Source organism: Aethina tumida, chromosome 1 (genome assembly GCF_024364675.1).
Source record: "Aethina tumida isolate Nest 87 chromosome 1, icAetTumi1.1, whole genome shotgun sequence".
Classification (NCBI taxonomy): Eukaryota; Metazoa; Arthropoda; class Insecta; order Coleoptera; family Nitidulidae; genus Aethina; species Aethina tumida.
In genome coordinates, this window is record NC_065435.1 from 7,881,522 (window position 1) to 7,906,150 (window position 24,629).

The following is a 24,629-nucleotide window of genomic DNA, read 5'->3' on the forward strand; positions in this document are numbered from 1 at the left end:
AATATGTTTTCGAAAATAATGGAGAATAAAATTACAATTACTTAAATTTAATCGTTTACACTAAGTAATTTATATTAATAACACCAAAACAAAAAATTCTTCTAAAAAGATTAAAAAGTAATGTTTAATATTTTGAATAATGTAAATTTCTGTATTTTTGTAAAATTAATTAATTAAATATAAATTTCTAAATCTTTTTTTGAAATGCAAAACATTTTTAGATTGTAAAAATCGATGAAATTTTACTGATCACTTTTTAAAACATGATCATTGAATAATGAATAACAGGAAAACAAGTAAAAAAATTAAATAATAAAATGTGATCCTCTGGAAATGTGATTTTTCACAGAATATCAAATTAAATTATTAATAACATTTTTCAAAAAATTCAATAAAATGTTAATTACTATTTAATATGTATGTAAAGTTAGGTGTACGATTAATTAAATAATCATAAATTTCACTGTCACTCAATGAAATTTCAACTATTATTACTAAATATACTAAAATACTTTAACATAAAGGGATGGTCATGAGACAGGAGTAACTTCAAATTGTGAACAAAAAATGTGACATTAAAATCAACAAACGGGTACAGCAAACTGTGTTGAATAAACTGTGACACACACAAGCACACAGAACATTAATTAAAATCGTCTGCAAGATCAACTTGCAATTTTTTTCAATTCAGCATTACACATTTATGAAACAATGAATATTGAAACCGCACATGATTAATTTTTCGAATGTTCCAAAGTAAATCCTATGCAAATGTTGTTTTAGAAATATTGAAATTTAATTATGTGTGCTTTAAAAAAGTGTATCTGACGGACGTAGCTAAGCTGCCGCGACAAAAAATAAATGGAATCGTTTTTATAAAAACGGAGGGACACAAAAGGTAAAGGTGTGTTTAAAAACGAAAATTTTTAATTAAGATGGAGCAACATTAAGAAGGGTCCACGGCAGGGGGATATAAGTATTAATTGGATAGGTTTATAAATTGGCCGACAGGCTCCTAGGATAATAAAGGCGAAGGGGTAATTTGAGGTTTCAGAGACAAACATTTCACAATTGGAGCCATAGACGTTGTTTCGCTAGACTGAAAGCCAACTTTTATTTTCATTTAAACGGTAGTGTTATTTCTGCAACCCTTTTCCTTTGGCCATGTTAGTTTAACGGATACCCCGGAGGTTAGTCGCATTTTCCGACCGCAAGGTTTGGCACTTCTCTATGAATACTATTTTCCTCTCTCTTTCACTCTGCCTCCCGCCCATACACTATTTCTCATTTCGTTTAAAACTTTCATCAGAAAAACTCATCACTGGACCTTTATACAACTAATTTCACAGGCATTGAATACAGTTAATTAGTGCATGTCTTTTACCTACCACAATTTAAGATAGTCTCGTACCAAGCGCTAACACTCCAACTCCGTTCCTCTTTTTTTTTTTTAATTTATCGTCCGTCTACTTTGCACGGCCTTTTTTCTAATTATATATTTATCCATTATCATATTTTTCTTTGCTAATTATTTATTAGTCTGCAACGCTTTTAAAACAGCACTTTTAACTAATTTATTCAGTAGCATTTTTATGTAAACCATTAATTTCGTTCAAATACTAAATTTGTTTTGAATTAAGCTCCTGCTAGCGTAATTTTATTTAAATTATTCAGTCTTAAAATGCGTTTGGTTTATTTTTTTTGTAGGTCAAATCATTATAAATTAATATTAATTCTCATTAGTATCAAATACTCTGACATTTATTTAATTAAATTTACATTTACATTACAGAAAACATATTTTCAATATTTTGTTATATAAACATGCAAGAGTTTATTTAACATATATTTTTTAATTATAATTTTGTGGAAATTCTGCATATTCATTTATTTAGTATTATGATACAATGATTATTATTAGCAAAATGGGCATACCATTTTTTTTAAAAATACATGAACAAATGTATTAATTATTAAATTAACTTCGTTTGTAATTTTACAAATGGACGCACATTGAAAACAATAACACATATTTAACATTTTATCATTTTGTACAACTGTACTGATTTATTTATTTTTTAAACTATTTTATACATGAATTTTAAAGAAACAAAAACTTTAGTTAAATAAGTCATATAACGTATTTTTAGTAAATATTTATAAAATAATTTAGAGATTTATTGATAAAACAAAAGTTATTTAATTAAATGTAAAATTTAAACCAATTTCTTGTAATTTTTAATAATACATTTTGTGCTAAACCTAAAAAATTAATTTAAGATTTATTGTTAAAATTAATTTTTTATAATAAATTTTATCAAAAATCGTTACAAAAATATATGTATTAAATTAATAACAAAAATGAATATAACAAGTAGATATTGTTGTTTATATTTATTTGCATAAAAACAGAAAATATAAAGAACAATAAAATAAATTCATTTAAAAAAATATACATATAATATCCTTTTACAAATATTTGTTACAAATTTAAAATAAATTCATGTATTAAAAAATTTTCGTCGTGTAATTAAAATAAACATGGCATTCCTAATTAAAATCAAAATGCAAATGCTTACTGATGCTTGTAAAATAGAAAATTCAATTTACATTGTGCCGATTCCAAATTCGAAGCGATTGAAACAATAGAACTAACAAAAGAGAAAAATCAAATTGCCAATACATTTAATTTATTTATTTTTAATACTATTATATGTAAGCTTATTAAAACAATTTTAAATGAATAAATAAGAATTAAATTAAATAATTTATTAAATAATTATTAAAATTATTAGTAAAATAGACATAACAAAATAAGCAATTGAGTTAGTTTCATAAATTGATAAAAAATAATTTTTAAATAAATAATAATGAAATTATATTAATTAATTTAATATTTTTAATTTAATTTAATCGTCTATAGAAAGACTACAATTTTAATTTTTTTAAAGTGGAATAAAATACAAAAAATAAATATTAAATAGAGAATATTTGTTAAAAACTTCATAAAAAATATTTTTAATAAATTAATTTAATTCTTAGCAGCTGAAAATTTTGAAATTTTTAAATAAATTGTGAAATAAAATAGAAATAATAATAATAAAAAAGTTGAGTTAAATACATATTACAAAATAAATATATAAATAATAATGAGATTAAATTTTTATTATAATTTAATTAGCAATAGAAGAAATACACAAAAAAATAATAAAATAGAATAAAATTTATTATTAAAAATGACTTCTTCAAAATTATTTCTTAATGTCCATGAATAATGTATTTAATGATTAAAAATATTAGTAAAATAGAAATAACAATATAATCAATTGAGTTAATTTCATTGATAAAAAATGAATAATTTGTAAATAAATATAGAAATTATATTAATTTAATGTTTTTAATTTAATTTAGTCATCTATAGAAAGACAACAGTTTTAATTTTTTTAAAGTGGAATAGAATCAAGTATAAAAAATAATTATTAAAATGAGAGTTCTCCAAAAATATTTGTTAAAAACTTCATAAAAAATATTTTTAATAAATTAATTTAATTGTTAGGAACTGAATACGTTGAAAATTATTAAATAAATTATTAATAAAATAGAAACAACAATAGAAACAGTTGAGTTATATATGTTACAAAATAATATTTAAATAAATAATTATATAAATAATAAAGAGATTAAATAATTTATTAGATAAATATTTAACATTATTATTATAATTAATTATTAAAATTATCACTAGAAGAGAATAAAATACACAAGTTGTTTATTGACTTCTTCAAAATTATTTGTTATTCTATGAAATTTTTTTAATTTAATGATTAATATTAGTAAAATAGAACTAACAATATAACCAATTGAGTTAATTTAGTAGAAAGTAGAAAAAATAATTATTAAAAAGAAACTTCTCCAAAAATATTTAATAAAAAAAATATTTTTAATAAATTAATTTAATTCTTACCAGCAGAAAATTTTTTAAATAAATTGTTAATAAAACAGAAATAACAATAAAAACAGTTTAGTTAACAACACATTACAAATAATATTTAAATAAATAATCCAAATTTAATTGTCTATACAAATACTTCTTCGAACATATTTGTTAATGACTCACTAATTGGAATTAGAAATTTTGCATTAGCAGCTGAAAATGTTGAAAATTTTTATATTAATTATTAAAATTATTAGTAGATTAGGAAGAAAAATAAAACCAGTTTTCTTTATTTAAAATATAGGATATACTTTTGTTTATTATATTTTATTTATGTATCAAGTATAATTTTTTCCACATTATCGATATTTTAGTCATAAGAAGATCCAAAAATTTAGATAGATTTCTAGATGTAATGCAATTCCACTTGAAAAACGAAATAAAAAAGTTAGCAAAATATGGGAAGTAAAATTTCAGACTAATCCCTCATTTCTCTATAAGTTTCCAGTGAATAAATAAGTTAGATGACCCTGTATATAATAATTTTTAATTGGTGTATATCATATTTTGTGCATTGCATAGAAAGAAAGGAATAAATTACTAAAATATTTTAACTTATTTTTATTAAAATAAAATAAAAAAATTATAATAATTTTATTACAAGACATTCTATTTAGGGTTATAAAATAATAGAGTAACTGTAAATTTAGGTTAACTTAAAATTTCAGACCTAGTATAATTTGGATAGTTGATACTTTTTTATTTATTTAAATGGCAGTTGTATGAAAAAAATTTGATTGGACATATATTTTTTAACCAAAACAAAGTACAGACTAATTAGTGGGAGAAAACTGATACAAACAGAATAATTTAAGCCTTTTTATAATTGGGTAGTCTCAGATAAATCCGCTGGGATGCTTTGCCTCAGATTCATTCTCCTGACTAGTTTGCCCTCCCCGTGCCCTCGTCATGTTAGGTTTATCCAATAACTTCTGCTATACGCCTTTTAGTTTACTTTGTATATGAATTATATATTCATTGTAAATACAGACGGCAACTAAAGTCAGATACAAAATTATGTTTGTATAACATTTAAACGGCCCGAAAATACACCCCGTCGCGACGACGTCGTATCCACGAAACCGAGATGCACAGATGATGCTGCGGAACGGCACATGAAAAATTAACGCCGGTCGTATACAGGGCGTTTAAATAAAAATAAGAAAATAAGGGAAACGTTGCGACGGCAAGTGATATAAAGTTAAATAAGGGGCGAGAAGTAGTCAAGACGCAAGGTTCTATTGGGCTCATTCATCTACCCTCGAATAAGCACCAATACTCAGTGTTATTCATGTGTTGTTCGTGTTTTATGAATGAGTCATTTGTAACTCGCACACGTTCCTTGTCGTTCCAGTAGACACAGCTTATGGCACACGATACCATGGAAAGCCACTATTACCATTGGCGTAACTGGAAGCACAACTAAACCGACAGCGATAAATATAAATGTTTTATAATTGAATTATTATACCGGTAGGCTGTTTATTATTCGATTGTCAACGTGCCATAAATTATTTTATTTTACTCGTTTTCCTCGTTGTTCACATACCAATATGACAAATTGGTCAGGTTGGTCAGATTTTATTTCCTTAAATAAGGCTTTTAAATTAAAAAATATATAAAATACTACACACCATTTAATATTATTATTAAACTTGATAGAAATACAAAAATATAACTTTTGACATACTTATATTACATAAATTAGTGGCCATAAGTATAGAAACTTACTGTTATTTTTGTGTCTATCTGGTCAATCTAATTTTATTCTTTAATAAATTGTGTAGTTTATTAAAGAAAACAAAATTATATAAAAATTTAGAGAAACTGGCAAAGAAATACCTATGAAAACTTGAAAAATGTCAAAAATCAATCCAATCTTATCGTCAACTGAAATTAAAGCCAACCTGGAAGAAATGGAAGTTGCTGAAATTAGTTCAAGGACTGTGAGAGGATGGATACTGGATGAGGGTTCTTTTGACCCCACACCTACAAGAAAAATACTGTTTTTTACTAAAAATGTCCTATTTTGACTTACTTAGGATCACATTCACTTGACCACAGATGGGGAGGCCTTTTTAGACTGATGTATGTACACAATTTGCGTTCACATATTGAAGAAACAATGCTTTTAATAAATGTGTTTCAATGATCCATGGGGGATCTCGTTTATAACCAAATTCGACATAAACATTTTACAAATTTAAATGATCACATCATAGCTATTCAAGAAGCTTGAAAGATTATAGACTTGTCGTATATTTGGAGAATGATCGAGTCTATGCCACGAAGATGGACCAAAATTATAAGAGAAAAAGGATTTTATTGAACAAAAATATATAATACTGTATAAAACAATAATAGTACATTAATATTATATTAACTGTTCACATTAAATGAAAAAAAGTTACAGCTCAAATATGTAACATTTTAAAATGACCACTACTGTATATTTTTTTATTAATAATTGTAAAAACAATATAATGAAATTATTTTAAATAAAATATAAAATATTTTGATTGCATTTCCTAATTAACTTTAAATAGCAATATGGGTTATTTGTCCACAACTTTATGTACTTACAGAGTAAATAATATATAAAATATTATAAACAATTGACGAGTATCACCTAAACTAACCTGAAAATTGTTGATATATCAATGTAAACAACTGTGTTAACTCCAACATTCAGAGAGATGGCAGTGCGAACGCTCACTTTAGAAAACAATTCATAAGTTGAATTTTAGTTTTTACAACCATATATAACGAAAAACCGGTTTCTAATAATCACATTCAAATGTTTGACAAAAAGAAAATCGACCTCAGAGTACACAACACTACCGAAAATTGTACTTACCGAAGGATGTCAAAAATAACCAACAAATTTTGTCCCCGACGCACCATCACAGTTTTTATATTCTTCAGTCCAACGAATTAATTTATGTTTACACTTGTAATTCAGTTCACTCGGTTTAATGTCTAAAGTCATACAATAATGCAACGATAAACGCACAAATGAAACGAACAAATCACGACGATACCGAAATTTCGGACAATTTATAAAGATGCGCACGCTTTGTTTTAAATGGAAAAAATTACCGCAGGTTGTTGCAGGTGCGACAACTTACGAACAAAATTTTATTTTATTTTTAATTTAATTATTTAGTCTAATTGTACATACAAAAGTAGAACGAATTGGATGTAAATATTTGCTTACTATTTTTTTAAAATTAGTTTTTGAATCTTGTCACAAAGGTTAAAATGAAGTAATAAAGTTTATGTTTATGTTAATTCGTTATTATAAGAATATAACGCGCGAAGAGATGGCGGTGCAAACGCATGTTTACAAAGCGCGGTTCAAATTATAAACAACGCGAAACGTGTATTTTGTTATTTGTAACCGCACATTGCAAATAGGCCGGTTTCCAACGATCCTGATTAAACGTTTAACGACAGGAAAATCGAAAACGGTGTACGCAACACAGCAGAAAAGTGTACTTACCGAAGGATGTCAAAAATAACCAACAAAGTCTTAGACGCGCTGTCAGTTTATATTTTTCATTCCAGCGAATTATTTTATATTTGAGTCCGTAATTTTTCTCACTCAGTGTAATATATAAAGCCCAACAGTAAGGCGGCAACAAACGCACAATTAAAGTATACAAACAAGTCGCGGCGGTACCGAAATTTCGGGAACAACGCGAACTGTGCCGGCTCTAATGAGACGCGTTGTTTTAAGTGGAAAAAATGGACGCAGTTTGCTACAGTGTGTCAATTTATGAACGAGATTTTGCAAGGTAATTAACCAATTGATTCTTGTTCTAACTGTAAATTTTTCTTTTAAAAATATTTGCGTATTACTTTTTTATAGTAAACTAGACCTTCTGAATACATGTTTCATGAAGAGTAATATAAAATAATCAATTTGATGTTTAAACAAAGGCTCATGTTCATTATTATAAGATTATAATATCAGAATTCCATCCATTCAAATAATATATAAATAAGTTATAATGTTGCCAAATATTATGACATTGTTTGTGTACCTCTTTTTGTTTACACAACTGCGTAATACATATAAAACATAAATAATTTTTATATTTAGTACATCTTAAGTTTGTGGTTCAATATTATGATCTAGGTTAAAAAGTAACTAATTTACTGTTTCAAAATTGATTATGGAATAAATTTAAAACTTATTAAGAATATATACTAATAATTGGTTTAATATTGTGGTATTTATCAATCTTAATAAACGTTCATATATATTGATTATGCCTGATAAATTAAAATGACACAACATACAATTAACATAAATGTTTCAGGCAAAAGTATTTGGTTATTAATTTTTTTATGGTAAACTACATCATGAATTTATATTGCTTAAAAGTTAAAATAAAGTAATAAATTGGATATTTAAACAAAGGGTTAGGTATTCATTTTTATAAAAGAATAATATCAGAATTCCATCCATTCTAATAATATATAAATAAGATATCCTTTGTGTACTTCTTTTTAAATATAAACTTATAGAATACTGATAAAAGAAATCTATCTTAAATAATTTTTATATTTAGTACATCTTAAATTTAACATTTTTTAAGTTGTGCTTCAGTTATTTAATATATGTAGGTTAAAAAGTAAAGAATTTACTGTTTTAAAATTGACTGCTGAGTAAATTTAAAACTTATTAAGAATATGTACTAATAATTGGTTTAATATTGTGGCATTTATGAATCTTAATAAACGTTCACGTGTATTGATTTTGCCTGATAAATTAAAACAACACAGGCAGAAATATTTGACGACTAAATTTTTATGACAAACTAGATCCTGAATGTATGTGTTAAAATAAAGTAATAAATAGGATATTTAAACAAAGGCTTGTATATTCATTAATATAATAAAAATAGTATAATATCGGAAATCTATTCTAATAATACATAAATAAGATATAATATTGTCATATATTATGTCTTTCTTTGAGTACTTTTTTTAGTTATAAACTTATAGAATATTGAGAAAAGATCTGAAAGTTAACCTTTTTTTTCTCAAAATTAAGTTATGGATCAATGTTATAATGTATGTTAATAAGCAAAGTAAATAATTTACTGTTTAAAAATTGACCATTACCATTTTCTCTCTAAAATTAAATGTTTTCAACATGAATAAATTGAAAACTTAATGTGAATATTTACTAATATATGATTTAATATTGTGATATTTATTAATCTAAACAAACATTTACGTGCATTGATTGTTCATAATAAATTACAATAACACATACATTAATTAATATTAAAATAATAAAGTAATTAAAAAGTATTTCTTATTAATTGGAATATTTTAAAAGCAATATTTATAGAAAATAATAACTAGGCAATATTTTTATTGATATATTTGAATTGAAAATTAAAAAATAAACTAAGGATTTACCCTTTTTATAATCTGTATAATTATAAATAAAAACATAAATATTCTTATGTTGTGTATTGTTACATAAACCATGTAACATATTATGAATATTTACTAATAATCCTGCAATATTGTAATGTTTAACAAGTATACATTTATATTGATTTCTCATATATGTAACAAATGAAACTACATATCATACAGGCATATTTGATTGACATACATTCATTATTATGAGAATATTAGTATCTGAATTTCTCCAATCATTACAACAAATTCAAATACATATTCCAGTAATAGTCTTTCTTAATTAGAACATGAGTTTATAGTTATATATCCAGCAGTTTTAAACAAGGTTTAAAACAGTTGAGAATTTGAAGACAGTTAATGTAGTATTTAATAGTAACTAAATATACATATATATATTTTATTCAAAGTATATATTTTTGTTTATATTATTATAAAAAGGTACTTGATTGACATTAGTTGATTATTACAAGAAACATTTCATTTTTCATTTCATTTTCCATTTCATTTCATTGTTCATTTTATTCCATTTTTCACTATTATATATACTTTTTTCCTTTCTCTTTTTTCCTTTCTTTCTTTTTCCTTTTCATTTTTATTTTTCATTTTTAATTTTTCATTTTTCATTTCATTTTTCATTCATTTTTTATTTCATTTTTCATTTCATTTTCATTTTCATTTCATTTTTCATTCATTTTTTATTTCATTTTTCATTTCGTTTTATTTTTCATTTCATTTCATTTTTCATTTCACTTTTCAATTCGTTTTATTTTTCATTTCATTTCATTTTTCATGTTTCATTTTCCATTATTTTATTTGTTTTTCATATTTCATTATTTTTCATTTTTCATCCATTTTTCATTTCCCATGTTTCATTTGATTTCACTTCATCTCCCAATTGCATAGATATCTAAAACAATGTAATGTATTGATTCGAATTGTTTCACAGAAACGATTTTACACATTTGATATATCACAATAACGCTCTACTTACTTTTATTTATAGATATTGTTCGTGTTTTAGCGTTTTTCGATATGAACTTATTTATTCATATAATGCAGAATGTAAAGCGTTTCACGTTCTGTTGTTGGGCCGCCACTGAATTTTCCTCCTGCAGTAAAGTGGCGTAAGTTGGCAGGTGTGATATTTATAGTTGCGGTCGCAGAAAAATATGGCTTTCGAACAAAGATGTCACTTATTCAAATAACTTCTATCCTTCCATCCCATTTTCAGTTTCGATTTCTTACAAGCGGCTGTTCCTTCTTTTTTTTATGGCGAACGCTTCCGCAATCCAGGATTTATTAACAACCCTCTGTTGTCGTGTTGCGTTGTTAATTAAAAAAAAATTTATAATTAGCGACTAAAGTATAAACTGTTGAAAATTGTTTGTCGGTTTGTATTTGTCTAATTTTGTTTCCTGAGAAAATAAATATTTTTTTATAATTTAAGAATCAGTTAGTTGAGCGCAGTGAAAATATAATTATCAAACAGAAGATTAAAAAATTGAAGGGTATTTTATAAAGATTCAAAACACGCTGATTATAATATTTATTAAAATAAAACACTTTGTCCAATTTGAATGTAAATTTTTAATTAGCAAAGAGTTTTGAATAAATTTGCAAATATTTATATTGTATATTATTTCAATAACCACCGACAAAATAACAGAACAAAATAATTAATAAGTTGCTGGCTAAACTGAAATATTTTTTGTTCAGATTAATATAAAATAAAGGTAAAAAAATTAATTATTTATGAAGGACTCAAAATCATGGTTTAAATTCAACTCTATCCAAAAATAAAATTGAACCTGGAAATTTCAAATAAAGAAATAAAATTATTTTCTATAATAGAATATGTGAATTAATTTTAGAATATTTATATTTTATACTATTTAAATGACCACGACAAGTTTCAAAATTCTTAAATTTAAGTTATTAAAAATTTTTATGGTTGTAGTTGAAAATTATTTGATGTAATCATAATATAATAGAAAAAAAAAAACATGAAAATCAAAGGAATTTTCAAAAAGAGTCTAAAATTATAGGGTATAAAAAGTTAATTAATTATTTTATCAAAAATATACATATTTTTATTTTAATTTAATTTTCTATACGAATTTGAGGCTGGTCTATTAAAATTAAAAAAAGAAAAGAATTAAAAATGAGGAATAAGGTACAAAAATACTTTATTAAAAAAGTTTATTCTATTTTAATTTAACCGTAAATTAATAATATAAAGTTATTAAGTAATTTATTAATAATTATTAAATATATTAATTAATTTCATTTTTTATATTAGATCAATTGTTTATAAAAATATTGTAGATGCAAATTTTTTAATTGATAATTAGTAGAATACAAATAACATGAAAATTAAAGAAATTTTCAAAAAATGGACTAAAATTTTAAGTATAATATATTTAATTTTAATATAATAATAAATAAATAATAATTAAATATTTAATTAATTTAATATTTTTTATTTTTAATCAACTTCTTTAGATTTAGTGGAATAGAAATAAAATGAATATTTCAAATTTTAAGTTTTAAAAATTAAGCTCATCATTAATAATTAAATATATTAATTAATTTCATTAATTTAATATTTTTAATTTCTATTTTAATTTAGTTGCCTATAAAAACACTGCAGATGTTTTTTTTTTTAATTGAAATATTATGAAAATTTTTCAAAAAATGGTCTAAAATTTTAAGTTTTTTTATTTTAATTTAAATTGTCTAGAAATATTGGTGATGAAGTTAATTATTAACAAAAGACTTCATCAAAACTATTTGTATTATTTTAATTTAACCATTTCTAAAAATGAACTTAAAGCTGGTTTCAAATAGAACAGTAATATTTATATAAATAATATTTTTAACATATATATTATTTTATTTCAGTAACCATGATACAATTAATTTTTTTTTTTTTTTGGTCATAAAAACATAAATTAATTATTTATTAAATACCATATATAAAATAGTCTTAATATATTAATTTAATTAAATTTAGAAGTTATTCATAGGCAGCTAAAAATTAAATTAATTAATAAAAATATTAGTAGAAGAAATATGAAAATTCAGGAATTTTCAGGAGAATTATAATTTTAAGTTATTTTTATAAAATTAATCAGTTAATTACTAATTTTTTTGAATGATCACTATTATTAGTAGAATATGAAAAAATGAAAAAAAGGAGGAAATTTGCACACGAAGGGTTAAAATTTTAAATAATAAATTTTTACTTTCGTTTAATATTTTAATGAATTATTTAGTAAAATACTTATTGAAATGTGAAAATTTTTAATAAATTATTAGTAGTATGAGAATAATAGATTTATTTGATTAACACTTAAAGTGTTTGTGTTGCTGTAACTTTCGTCCCTCCCCACAAAATTATTCATATCAATAGACAATCGTTCTAATTGACACAAATAAATCATTAATTAGACATTCACTCAAATTTTGTCATTTCCATTAGCTTGACGCTTAAAATTTCATAAACGCCGCAAAATTTTCTTAAAATATTTGAATACTTTTAATTGTTCGACACACGTTAATTATGTTTGAAGCGTCGTTGATGAAGTACAGGATGAAAATGTGAATGGCTGTGATTTAGGAGAGGAATTAAACGATTATGACCTCTCATAGGATATTTTAAAGGGCATATAATTTTTTTATGGTCGACCATTAAAAGACATCCAGTTCAATAAAATAAAACGGTGGTAAAATGTCCAATGAGGCAATTTGATAAAATTGCAAAATAGAACTTTATGTTTACGATATAGGAAGAAATAACATAACATGGAAGTATAAAATAAAAATAATGTTTGTCCATCTGTAAGCAATAGTAGCTACAAGGGTAACACATAACCGTTAAAGCAATATTTGATCGATTAAGTCCATCACGGCTCGTGGGAAATATGTGTGTACAACAGGTTTAATGTTATCGACGAACCCAATACATGACAGCATGCGGTAACGTTACGGTGTCATACGGCCATCTCCAGCTGATGTGCGGTGCGGTTACATCTACGTTCGATACCATTATTCAATACTTTACTTATTCCATCACACTTTCATAGAGCTGGCGACGAAGAAGCCGCTGTTTGCACAAAACTTTTCCAGACAAGTGTTTGCCCATAACTTCTTTCATACACTTAACAGAGCTCGAGCGTTGGGGATTAAACATGTGTCATTGTCAAGCGTTGTCTTAACTTAACTTCGGTTTATTAATTTTTAAACGTTTAAGCTAGACCAACCGCCGAAGGTGATAATATTGAGCATAAAATGTCTAGTTCCTTAAAGAGAAACTAATTTCAGCACGACAGGCTTTAAGTATACCATATTCTATGGCAAAAAGTGATACGCTCCAAGAACCCCTTATCAACAAACAATGTCATTGCTTTATTAATGACGAACTAAATTGGTTATTGAACCTTATACAACGTTCTTTGTGTATAGTTTGTTGCTTTGAACCTGAATAGTTTGTAATTATTTATCATCTAACTGGAAATAATTCGATTTGTTTTCCTGGTAAGTACTTCGTGAAAGTCACCCAAGCAATATTAATTTCACTTCACGACGGCATAAAAAATTGGCCGTTACACGAACACAACACGCGGCTCGCAAAATAAGGGATGAAGGGTGATAAGAAAATTTTAAACAAAGTGTATATTACATACGCGGGATTGTGTATGCGGATTTCAGTTTTGAAGACAATGCGAAAAGTAGAGGAACATTTGTATAATTCAAGTCACAGATTGGCCGCCATGCCAGGGCCCCATAATAATACAACAGTCAGATAGGAATGATATAGCTATAAAATCCCTTTTTGCAATATGCACAACCTGCTTCAAAAATAGTGCGAGTAGGGAGACGGGATTCAAAACGTTTCAGCAATTCCATCTCGCACCCCCCCTGATGACTAGTCCTTCACTTCGGGGAAATTCCATAACGAATGTGTTTCTAGATATTATCGTTTTCGTATTTTCGATAAGCTTATTTCTTACTGTCCATTTTACCAATGATTTTGGGGTTCTTAGCACCACAGTGCTAAAAATTTACATAAATATTTTTTATTGACACAAAAAAACAAATTCTTGTACTCTATCACTACTGTTTAAAATATTAAAATTTTAATAATAATCTTATTAGCTACTCTAGCACTGTGGTGCTAAGAAATTATGTTAAATGTTAAATGGATATATTGTTAATAAACATTTAACAAATTAATAACCAATATTAAAACTATGAAAGTAACCTTATTAGCTACTCTAGCACTGCAGTGCTAAGAAATTAAATGGAGAATTTTATAACTGATACACGTTTAACATACTAATAAGCAGTAAAATTCTATTTGAGTTAAATGTAGCAAAATATATTAAAATTTTAACAGAAATATTATTACTTACTCTAGAACTAAGGTGCTAAGAATTTTATTAGGAACTTTTATTGCTAATAAACATTAAACAAATTAGTAACCAATAAAATTCTATTTGTGTTGAATACATTAAAATATATTAAAATTTTAATAGTGATTCTATTAGTTGATGTAGCACTTGGATGCTAAGAATTTGTATAGGCAATATTCTTTTTAATACAAGCAAAACAAATTCGTCAATAATAAAACTTTATTTTTGATCAGTACTACAATAAAATATTAAAACTTTGATAGTAACCTTATTAGCTACTCTAGCACTGCAATGCTAAGAAATTAAATGGAGAATTTTATAACTGATACACGTTTAACATACTAATAAGCAGTAAAATTCTATTTGAGTTAAATGTAGCAAAATGTATTAAAATTTTAACAGAAATATTATTACTTACTCTAGAACTAAGGTGCTAAGAATTTTATTAGGAACTTTTATTGCTAATAAACATTAAACAAATTAGTAACCAATAAAATTCTATTTGTGTTGAATACATTAAAATATATTAAAATTTTAATAGTGATTCTATTAGTTGATGTAGCACTTAGATGCTAAGAATTTGTATAAGCAATATTCTTATTAATACAAGCAAAACAAATTCGTCAATTATAAAACTTTATTTTTGATCACTACTGTAATAAAATATTAAAACTTTGATATGATAGTAATCTTATTAGCTACTCTAGCACCGTGGTGCTAAGAAATTAAATGGAGAATTTTATTACTGATACACGTTTAACATACTTATAAGTAGTAAAATTCTATTTGAATTAAATATAGCAAAATATATTAAAATTTTAACAGAAATATTATTACTTACTCTAGAACTAAGGTGCTAAGAATTTTATTAGGAACTTTTATTGCTAATACTAATTGCTAATGTGTTAAATACATTAAAATATATTAAAATTTTAACAGTGATTCTATTAGTTGATATAGCACTTAGGTGCTAAGAATTTGTATAGACAATATTCTTATTAATACAAGTGAAACAAATTCGTCAATAATAAAACTTTATTTTTGATCACTACTGTAATAAAATATTAAAACTTTGATAGAAATCTTATTAGCTACTCCAGCACTGTAGTGCTAAGAAATTAAATGGAGAATTTTATAACTGATACAAGTTTAACATACTAATAAGCACTAAAATTCTATTTGAGTTAAATGTAGCAAAATATATTAAAATGTTAACAGAAATATTATTACTTACTCTAGAACTAAGGTGCTAAGAATTTTATTAGGAACTTTTATTGCTAATACTAATTGCTAATGTGTTAAATACATTAAAATATATTAAAATTTTAACAGTGATTCTATTAGTTGATATAGCACTTAGGTGCTAAGAATTTATATAGGCAATATTCTTTTTAATACAAGCAAAACAAATTCGTCAATTATAAAACTTTATTTTTAATCATTACTGTAATAAAATATTAAAACTTTGATAGTAATCTTATTAGCTACTTTAACACCGTGGTGCTAAGAAATTAAATGGAGAATTTTATTACTGATACACGTTTAAACATACTAATAAGCAGTAAAATTCTATTTGAGTTAAATGTAGCAAAATATATTAAAATTTTAACAGAAATGTTATTACTTACTCTAGAACTAAGGTGCTAAGAATTTTATTAGGAACTTTTATTGCTAATACTAATTGCTAATATGTTAAATACATTAAAATATATTAAAATTTTAACAGTGATTCTATTAGTTGATATAGCACTTAGGTGCTAAGAATTTGTATATGCAATTTTCTTTTTAATACAAGCAAAACAAATTCGTCAATTATAAAACTTTATTTTTGATCACTACTGTAATAAAATATTAAAACTTTGATAGAAATCTTATTAGCTACTCCAGCACTGTAGTGCTAAGAAATTAAATGGAGAATTTTATAACTGATACAAGTTTAACATACTAATAAGCACTAAAATTCTATTTGAGTTAAATGTAGCAAAATATATTAAAATGTTAACAGAAATATTATTACTTACTCTAGAACTAAGGTGCTAAGAATTTTATTAGGAACTTTTATTGCTAATACTAATTGCTAATGTGTTAAATACATTAAAATATATTAAAATTTTAACAGTGATTCTATTAGTTGATATAGCACTTAGGTGCTAAGAATTTATATAGGCAATATTCTTTTTAATACAAGCAAAACAAATTCGTCAATTATAAAACTTTATTTTTAATCATTACTGTAATAAAATATTAAAACTTTGATAGTAATCTTATTAGCTACTTTAACACCGTGGTGCTAAGAAATTAAATGGAGAATTTTATTACTGATACACGTTTAAACATACTAATAAGCAGTAAAATTCTATTTGAGTTAAATGTAGCAAAATATATTAAAATTTTAACAGAAATGTTATTACTTACTCTAGAACTAAGGTGCTAAGAATTTTATTAGGAACTTTTATTGCTAATACTAATTGCTAATATGTTAAATACATTAAAATATATTAAAATTTTAACAGTGATTCTATTAGTTGATATAGCACTTAGGTGCTAAGAATTTGTATATGCAATTTTCTTTTTAATACAAGCAAAACAAATTCGTCAATTATAAAACTTTATTTTTGATCACTACTGTAATAAAATATTAAAACTTTGATAGAAATCTTATTAGCTACTCCAGCACTGTAGTGCTAAGAAATTAAATGGAGAATTTTATAACTGATACAAGTTTAACATACTAATAAGCACTAAAATTCTATTTGAGTTAAATGTAGCAAAATATATTAAAATGTTAACAGAAATATTATTACTTACTCTAGAACTAAGGTGCTAAGAATTTTATTAGGAACTTTTATTGCTAATACTAATTGCTAATGTGTTAAATACATTAAAATATATTAAAATTTTAACAGTGATTCTATTAGTTGATATAGCACTTAGGTGCTAAGAATTTGTATAGGCAATATTCTTTTTAATACAAGCAAAACAAATTCGTCAATTATAAAACATTATTTTTGATCATTACTGTAATAAAATATTAAAACTTTGATAGTAATCTTATTAGCTACTCTAACACCGTGGTGCTAAGAAATTAAATGGAGAATTTTATTACTGATACACGTTTAACATACTAATAAGTAGTAAAATTCTATTTGAGTTAAATATAGCAAAATGTATTAAAACTTTAACCAAAATATTATTAGTTACTCTAAAACTGAGGTGCTAAGAATTTTATTACGAACTTTTATTGATAATAGACATTAAACAAATTAGTAATCAATTCTATTTGTGTTGAATTACATTAAAATATATTAGAATTTTAATAGTGATTCTATTAATTACTCTAGCACTGAGGTACTAAGAATTTATAAACAGAATTTTTTTTATTAATACTAGTAAAACAAATTCGTAATTTGTAAAACTATATTTTTGATCATTAGAGTAATAATAATTAAAACTCATTAGCTACTCTAGCACTATGGTACTAAGATATTAAATGGAGAATTATATTACTAATATATTTGTCCATTTTTGATTTAAATACTGTGGTGCTAAATAGTTAAAGTTAAAAAAAAATAAGTATTCAAAAAGGAGAAAAATTCAATTTAACTAATTGTATTTATTGCCGTACTATTTTTTAATTATCTCTCGAAATAAAACAGAAATAAAATATAAACGAAATATATAAATTGAATAGGTCATAGTACTTGAGTGTCAATAAAACTCAATTCGATAGATCTGATAGCAGTTTCCTCCTCTTAAATTAATTTTCTCCCAATAAATTAAATTCCTAAAGTGTCCACTTGGATTCGTTGCCATTAAATACGTGCAAGACAATATAAAACAATTATTAAAGTAGTTGGAACCGGTTCAGTGTTTTATTTGTCACGGATCTTGTTTCTGATTAACTAACAGCAAAGTCTGGAACAAGATAAGTAAGAATACCTCAACAGTTTATCCGTCCAACGCTTTCTCAAGTATCGGCAAATTCACCTCTAATTGAAGTAATAATCCCTGGTATTATATTAAACTTGGACTTTGAATAAACCTTGAAACACCATTATATGTTAGTTCTCCATAAGTTTCCATTGTACTCGAAAACTGTTTAAAGCTGCAACAATTCGATACCCAACCCCAGTGTTACATTAAATACATCCATGCAAGTTCATAGAAAGTATTATCGAACCACCCCGTGCAAATTCATGGAAATTGCATCAGATTTTTTGCTCAATATTCGGATGGAACGTCCCTTGGTGCAATTTCAGCGGGTACTTTTCGCTACCCCACAGTTGCGTCGTTGGCCGTAACTGCCTGAAACGCCTGAAAATATCCGCAACTGTTGCGCTGTGGTCACCGACTCCGACTTTTACCTCTTTCATTTTCAGTTTCAGACATTCAAGTTTCACGATACCCTCCGCGTACAGCCGAATAATCGGGACGACTGCCGAATTTATCACGACTAGATTATATAAATTTCATGAGTGTTTTAATTTAAACTTGTTTTTGACGGCTGTGTTATGATTTAATAAAGCCGGAGGAAAATATCGTTCCCCCTTTTTCTACTCCGGACGTCTAGTTTTATTGCCGCCTTTTTCGAATCGTCGAATAATTTAATGCTCATAACGATTTTTTGCCACTGTGTTTATTACACGGCTGCGGCAACCACCGGTGCTTTTGGAGACTTTTTTAATTTTCGTATTTTTCGATTTAATGCACTTTTCTATCTTCATTTTAAAATTATCACGATAAATAAAATTTTAATTATTTTTCCAAATATTGTATATGTATATAATTTATTTACATTAAATAATGATTATATATTGTGTGAGTTAGCTTGGATTAGGCTAGATTGAGTTGGATTAGGTAAATTTATTTTAAAATTATCATTTTTATAAAATTTATAATTATTTTTTTAGTACAAAAATAGAGCTAACATATTTTATAGATTAAATGAAGGTTAGATAAGAGAAATTTGAGTTAGGTTAGATTAGGTTGGGAGAAGTAAATTTATCTTTAGAGTTAGATTAAATAAATTTATTTATACCTTTCCAATTTTAAAATAGTCATTTCCAATATGATGATGCTTTTTACTACAAATATTGAGCTGCTATTGAACATTCTTATACATTAAATAAAAATTTGTTATGTTTGAATTGGGTTAGATTGAACTAGACTGGGTTAGGTTAAATAAATTTATTTATACCTTCCCAATTTTAAAATAGTCATTTCTAATAAAAAATAGAATTATTTTTCTTAGTACAAACATTGTGCTAAAAATATATTGTAGATTAAATGAAATTTACATTAGGTAAGTTTGAGTTAGGTTAGTTTAGGTTGAGAACAATAAGTTTATTACTACTTTCTTAATTTAAAAATTTAAATTTATTACTAATTTCTTAATTTTAAAGTCATCGTATCTGACAAAAAATATAATTATGTTTTTTAGTACAAATATTGAGCTGAACATTCTTATACATTAAATAAAAATTTGATAAGTTTGAATGGGGATAGATTGAACTAGACTGGGTTGGGTTAAATAAATTTATTTTGCCTTCCCAATTTTAAAATAGTCATTTCTAATAAAAAATAGAATTATTTTTTTTAGTACAAATATTGTGCTAAAAATATATTGTGGATTAAATGAAATTTACATTCGGTAAGTTTGAGTTAGGTTAGATTAGGTTGAGAGAAATAAGTTTATTACTACTTTCTTAATTTTAAAATCATCGTATCTGACAAACAATATAATTATGCTTTTTAGTACAAATATTGAGCTGAACATTCTTATACATTAAATAAAAATTTGATACATTTGAATTGGATTAGATTGAACTAGACTGGGTTAGGTTAAATAAATTTATTTATGTTTTTCCAATTTTAAAATAATCATTTCTAATAAAAATTAGAATTATTTGTCTTAGTACAAATATTGTGCCTAAAATATATTGTAGATTAAATGAAATTTACATTAGGTAAGTTTGAGTTAGGTTAGTTTAGGTTAACAGTAAGTTTATTACTATTTTCTTAATTTTAAAATCATCGTATCTGACAAACAATATAATTATGCTTTTTAGTACAAATATTGAGCTGAACATTCTTATACATTAAATAAAAATTTGATACGTTTGAATTGGGTTAGATTGAACTACACTGGGTTAAGTTAAATAAATTTATTTATGCTTTCCAAATTTTAAATTAGTCATTTCTAATAAAAAATAGAATTATTTTTCTTAGTATAAACAATAATACTAAAAATATATTGTAGGTTAAATGAAATTTACATTAGGTAAGTTTGAGTTAGGTTAGATTAGGTGGGGAGAAGTAATTTTAAAATTATCATTTGTGATATAAATTAAAATTATTTTGAATAATACAAATATCTATGGTAGAAATAAACTTCCTTACAAGTAAAATATAAAATAAAAACTTCTTATTTATTATTAAAAATATTAAATTGTTTTAAATAATATTCAGTTCTGAACATATTTAATTAGCCAAATCAAGAAAGTGATATAAATTAGAGCTTAATTTTGGTCAGATTGTCGTACTTTTATTGCATACAATTTCAGCTACAGTAGGTTATTTAACATTATTAGCTGAAAAGCTATAGTAATAAAGCTTAAAAGCTTAAAAATGACTGAAACACTAAGAAATATTTAAAATAAGTTTAGTAGATAAAAAGTTTTATTCGAAACAACCTAGTAAAATGAAGTAAAGTAGTTGAGCAGCTAATACGACATTGTCTATATGCAAAAGTGACAGTCTGTTCAGAAATAAGCGGCGAAACGGTGAAGCATTCGACGATAGTGACTGGCGCCGATGGTGTAAGCAATTTTCACCCCCAGACATTTCGTCTTAAACGGTCCACGAAAATGTCTAAATTGAAACTTTTGATATTGCGGGGCATCTGGCGCAACATTTTTCCCACAAGTAAAATAAATTCGCAATTAACTTTAAATCAGATTCAATTGTGTTTTTTTTTTTTTTTTTGTTTTTTTTTTTAATCCCCCCATGAATTTTTCAATGGATATTAACTGAACACCGTTTCACTTTTCTGAATGTTCGAGTTTATATAAATATTTAATATCTCATTAAAAAGGCGGCGTTCTCCGAGAATTGTTAATTGAAAACGAATTTCGCCTTTGCCTAAATGAAACGTCCTAAATGTTAATTAATTGTAGTGGATGAGTAACATAAGATAATTACGCCTGATTGTTTCGTCGGCCCCGAAGACCCGAAGAAAACGCAGTTTGCCTGTTTTCTTCGCGTCGATTATGCATTCGTATGAAAGGTTAAGTAAAGCAGGTCGAAAATATGTCATTTCACGGATACCGTGGCGGTCATAAAAGCTCATTTTACGGCCGGTTGCACGAAAAATAAATTACAAATGTTACGGATGAATAAATCTTTAGGGAGTTTAACTAACACAGATTGTACGAAATGTGTGTGGATGGAGTGTAAAATACTTTTTGACATGTGTGTGAATGCGGTATATCAGTATTAGCGCACGTGTGTCGGTGTATTTAACGTAGCAGAATGTGGCTGCTCACATACACATGTGACGACATGTTCAACAAATCAATAGCAAGCACTTAGGCTAGTAGGATCTTTGGTCTCTGGACATCGTACCATTTTCTCCCCTGTCTCCGTTGCTTTTGTTTTATAACCAATATTTCACCGGAAGACTTTAGTAAGTGGAAAGTGAAAATGGTCGTTTGCGGACTAGGAAATACCCTTACATCTTGCCCCCACCGCCAGGACATTCCACCCCCCAAAAACGTTATGGATAGACCTTTCCACTTCGAGTGGTCAGCTTTTGACAAGACATCAAATATTTATCTCTCTCATTTAGGTTTTTTATTGTTGTTTTTTTTTTAACATAATACGAACTGGGTCCTTTATGCCTTTGAAAAACTACATCACTTTTGCTTAATAGATTTTTTCCTCTTATTGTCCGCAATTTTTTATCAATAATCTCATTGTAACTTGATATTTGAAAATATATGTTTTATTCTGTAAAAGGATACATGAAATAAAAACCAAATCTCATATATAATCTCATAAAATTAAATTAAAAATTCTACTTATTAAATACAATTTTACAATTAATATATACCAAAACTAGAATAAAAAATGTTTCGATTTAAAAAAACTAAAAATATTAAATATTTATCCCTTATTTAGATTTTATACTTATATTTTTTTATTACATAAATAGCTACATGAAATAAAATAATAACGACAAGAAATGTTTCAATTTAAAACTACTAAATATTTTATTTTAATAACGATTAAGATATTTAATTTAAATATATAATATTTAAAATATATAACTGAAAAAATAAAAATGAACAATTTAATTTATATAAAATATACTTTTAAATTCATAATATTTGAAATATTACCCTTAAAAAAGTAAATATGACCATTTAAATTTTAAAAGATATTAATTCAAATTTAGAGAATTTGAAATATTAATCTTAAAAAATTATAAATAAACAATTTAATTACATGTGGTAAAATCCAAATCCAAATGAAAATCTTTAATCTTGTTATAAAAGATAATTTTATAAAAATAACTACATAAAGTTAATTTATAATAAAGATAATAAAATAATAATGACAAAAAATGTTTCAATTGAAAATTACTAATCATTTTATTTTAATAACGATTAAAATATTTAATTTAAATTTATAATATTTGAAATATTGAACTAAAAAATTAAAAAAAAAAAAACAATTTAATTTTACTAAAATATATATTTTAAATTCATAATATTTGAAATATTGACGTTAGAAAACTAAAAATGGCCATTTAAATTTTAAAATATTCAAATATTTAATTTAAATTTACAAACTTTGAAATATTAATCTTAAAAAATTATAAATAAACAATTTAATTACATGTGATAAAATCCAAATCCAAATAAAAATCTTTAATCGTGTTATGAAAGATAATTTTATAAAAATAACTACATAAAGTTAATTTATAATAAAGATAATAAAATAATAACGGTAAAAAATGTTTCAATTTAAAACTACTAAACCTTTTATTTCAATAATGATTAAAATATTTAATTTAAATTTAAAATATTTGAAATATTAAAATAAAATTTAATTTAAATAAAATATATATTTTAAATTCATAATATTTGAAATATTTGAAAATATTTAAATATATAATTTAAATTTATCAAATTTGAAATATTAATTTTAAAAAATTATAAATAAACTATTTAATTAAAAAAATATCAATATCAATTTAAAATTATAAAATTTGAAATATTCAACTTAAAAAATATTATGTTTAAATTTATAATTAATCTAAATTTATAAGTATAAAATAAATATAAATACTTTATTTCATTTCCACCATTGTAAGTTTTAAAAGATAATCTCATAAAAAACTATTAAATATATTCTAAAATTAAAAATTATTAAATTCAATTTTACATTTATTTTATTATAAAATAAGAAATATATATTTATTTGGTGGATGCGCCGGTTTCAAAAAAACTGATACAGTGACAACTTTATGTAATAAATGATTAGTTTGTCAACTATTTTAATATTGATATATTTGTTTTATTGTTTTGTCATATTCTTAATTTTATATCGGTATTATTATTTATTGAAGAGAGAAATTTAAGAAAGAAATGAAATATTATTTAAACATATTTTATTAACTTATGATCTTAATACAAATAATGACACAACGAAGATGTTTAAATAAAGAAATAAAATAAAATTCTCATAAGAATAAATTAAAGAAATATATTTAA

At 24.4% G+C, this 24,629-nt stretch overlaps 1 protein-coding gene across 2 annotated transcripts in view; it reads right to left on the bottom strand.

Annotated features, from left to right (window-relative positions):
- LOC109596794 (cytotoxic granule associated RNA binding protein TIA1) overlaps positions 1–7,706 on the bottom strand; it is a 401,587-nt gene extending 393,881 nt beyond the window's left edge. Inside the window, exon 1 of one of the 2 annotated variants that reach the window (XM_049970768.1) lies at positions 7,497–7,706. The gene's annotated coding sequence lies outside the window, so the exon portion shown is untranslated. Of the gene's footprint in view, positions 1–6,851; positions 7,059–7,496 lie in introns of those variants that run through there. The other variant, XM_049970767.1, reaches the window with a different exon arrangement.
- Positions 7,707–24,629: the final 16,923 nt, after the last annotated feature.